Raw genomic sequence first — 3,454 nt, 5'->3', positions numbered from 1 at the left:
CACACACACACACACACACACACAAACACACACACCCTGGGGCCCCCGCCTCCCCGAGGTGCAGCGAACGTGAGCTTGAGCAGGTCTGATATTAAACCTGATACCGGTGTTTATATAAAACGAGCGGCAGAACCGAGGCTGCGAAACACATCAGGCTCTGAGCGCTGAGGTTTCTACCCCACCTGCTGGGAGGAGCTTCTCCTGTCACTGCCAGCAGGTTTGGGTCGGTGAAGGTGTTTGACCAGGACGGTCTGAACCGCTTCTTCCTGCTTTCCTTCTTTCTCTCGAGTCGTAACTAAAATGGCTGCCTAATTAAAACAAGGAAGGAAAGGAGGAAAATATAAAAGACGTGGAAACTAATCAAGCTTCAAGCTTCTTTTTATTGCCTCACAAACTAAAATGAAACACATGAAAGAAAAGCACACGAGCAAATACAAGTTTAAAATACAGAAGGTGAACTCAACTTTGTGTGTGTGTGTGTGTGTGTGTGTGAACTCGTTGGTTTTCACATAAAACTGACAAAATATGAAAAAATATGAACATCATTTTAACCATTTTAGCAGCTGCATGTGGAGACCAAAATAAATCAGAAATTAATTTATAATGAAAAGAAATCCTGCAATCTGTGTGTGAAGAGACGATTTTATTTCTTCCCTTCGTTTCTCACTCCTGAAAACACCCTGTGATCAAAGCAGCTCCTTAAAGATCTGATGAGTGTCCAACACGTCTGGGTCGAACCCGACCTCGTCACCCAGCGTCCATGTTGCACCTCAGTGTTCAACATCTGGAGGAGAGACTGCAGCCAGGAGAGAGGAGGGTATTAGTCTGACAGCAGCAGATCAATATCTGATTGATAATTAAAAAACACGTGGCTGGGGTTTTGTTGAGGAGTGTGACAGAGACGTGCAGGTGATTTCACTTCTGTCCAACGGGAAAATGCTCCAGAAACTGGAGGCCACTCCTGCAGCGAGTCCTCACAGCTTCTTCTTCTCTTTCAACATATGGACCCCACACTGTGCTCTCTCTCTCTCTCTCTGCTGAACACACACACACACACACACACACACACACACACACTCTCAGATAGCCTGGTGGGTCTGGTTGGTTCGAGCCAGGGGGGACCCCCCACCCTGCCCTGGCTTGTTGCCGGGCGGCAGAGGGGCAGGACGGCGCCTCCGCTACTTAGAGGCGCGAGATTCGCCGAGTTCAGGGCTCCGTCTGCGAGTGGAAAATGGGATTACATCCTGCGGTTTGTCTAAATCCACTGACCCGGGGAAAGAAAAGCTCTCACCGCGGCTCTGTGAGGCCGGTGTCTGATTAAGAGGCTGAAACACCATTACAGAACATCTGAGGTATTCGCTGGCGCGAGAGCAGAGCGGCGAGCACTGACTGCAGCAGGTGGCGCTTTATGAGGCTGAAACTCAAACATTTTAATGATATAAACAGTCGAACGAATGAACGAGCTGAAACCTGAGCTTGTTTTGATTAAGACGTCAGGGACAAAACATATTGGAACTTATAAAAGCAGAACCACAGCTTCAGTAATCAGAGTTAAAATTTGTTTCTGGTGTTATGGTGCATTTATCTCAGAACACGCGCTAACATTAGCATCGTGTTGCGTTAGCAGTTTAGCGGTGTCAGTTCAAACAGGCTCCATGTTGTGTTCACTGACGGCTCGTGAAACAACACAGCCGATCGGGTTTTATCTTCCTAAATTCATGGAGGCAGACGCCAGCTGAGTCTCAGTTCAGGGGAGGAATCCTCCGAAGGTTGCGTTCAAAGATCGATTGCATCACAGCGGTGAAACAAAGCTAAGCTGTCCCAGTCCTCCTTCGAATATGGCTGATGTGTCATTTGTTCTCCGGGCAGCGGGTGGAGCCTTCGTGACCCGATGTTTCACCACATTTATTACGCGCCAGTTTTTCAAAAAGAGAATAAGGCGGATTCTGCTAATAACGCAGCAGTCAGGGATAAACAGGTAATCCTCCGTAAACCAGAACGTCTGTTTTCGGTTCGGCCTTCGCGGCCTACATAGGACGCAGTCTATCAAGGACACGACCTATGAAGGATGTGACCCCTGAATTAGGACACAGCTACAGTCTCACTCTTGTTTTATCATTAATAAAAAGCAACATATAAAACCTTTATTTTCAGCCAGTGAAGGGATCATCTTAGTTTCAGGAGAATCTCCCTATAAAACTTTAATCTCCATGATATCGACATTTTAAGATGATCAGTAATTCTGAATCACAACCTTCAGTATTTGGAGCAAGTAGCAAAACAAGATGTAAAAGTAAGAAGGCTTTAATTGTTATATCAATGTGTTGGAAACATACTGAAGTAACGTTTAATTTTTAAACATTTATGATAACTGTAATAACTGTTTGTCTCTGTGGCAGCAAAAAACTTCTTTTTACAGCTGTTTCTCTGGAAACATCTGCCTGCTGCTGCCGAACCGACGCGATGAGAGTGAAGCAGAGCAGTACAGATGTGTGCGGACAGGTAAACTATGAGCTGAGACTATAAAGGTACATTAAGCCGAGCTGCAGCTTCAGCTGATTACTCTCGACCAGAGACTCCTGAACTTCTTCATCTTTAAGCCTGTTTGTCCCATTCTCATGAATATCTCCGTAACACCTTCAGGGAATTTCTTCACATTTGGCACGAACATTCATTTGGCCTCAAGGATGAACTGATTAGAATTTGGTGGCTAAAGGTCAAAGGTCAAGGTCACCGTGACCTCACAAAGCACATTTTCAGCCATAACTCACAAATTCATTCACTAATTATGAGACAATTTAACTCAAACGTCAATAAGTGTAAAATGAAGTGGTGACATTTTATATCCAAAAGGTCAAAGGTCAACTTCACTGTGACATCATAATGTTCTGCAGAAACACCTTTGGTCATTATTCAACGCTGTAACTCACACAGTGGAGATTGTTTCCTGCCACTTGACAGATAAAAGGCGGGAAATCTAGTCATAGTGTAGTTAAAAATAATAATATCAAAACTCTAAAATTAACTTATGTAAACAGACCCTGGTACCTTTCGTTGAAATGCAGATGAATTTCAACATGAGATTTATCATGTTGCCATAGAAACTAATGATTGAATGTTCTTCTTCAGCTGCCTCACGAGTTCAGTGACGGTTTTTGAGAGTTTTGTTTCTGTTGTGATTTTACTTGTCGCTTAATGAAACTCTTGACCGGTGGAAAACATCAGCTCAGCTCCGTGTAACACGAGACGCACGGCTTCGGATCATCCGACGTTTCCTGTGTGAAGCACCTTGCAGCAGCTTAAAGTGCAGATATGTTGCGGGCCCCAGTGGGAATCAAACCCACGACCTCACCGGGCAGAATGCCTTGCTCCGCACGCCGAGCCGCACAGGACACATGATCCCAGTCATATCGGAGGGTTTAAATGGGTTTAAATGAGGGCTCTGGGGAGCGGT

The 3,454-nt window shown here is 45.1% G+C and overlaps 1 long non-coding RNA gene across 1 annotated transcript; it reads right to left on the bottom strand.

Moving 5' to 3' along the window:
- Nucleotides 1-360: 360 nt before the first annotated feature.
- On the bottom strand, nt 361-993 carry LOC147817792 (uncharacterized). The gene is made up of 2 exons (XR_015438667.1): nt 898-993; nt 361-796 (listed from the first exon to the last, which is right to left on the bottom strand). It is a non-coding gene; the product is annotated as an uncharacterized LOC147817792 (long non-coding RNA).
- Nucleotides 994-3,454: the final 2,461 nt, after the last annotated feature.

This window comes from Seriola lalandi, unplaced genomic scaffold (genome assembly GCF_002814215.2).
Source record: "Seriola lalandi dorsalis isolate HSWRI2012SDOR001 ecotype SW California unplaced genomic scaffold, Sedor1 jcf7180002054888, whole genome shotgun sequence".
Classification (NCBI taxonomy): Eukaryota; Metazoa; Chordata; class Actinopteri; order Carangiformes; family Carangidae; genus Seriola; species Seriola lalandi.
Note: the sequence above shows the minus strand (reverse complement) of the source record. Positions and strands in the feature narration are given on the sequence as shown.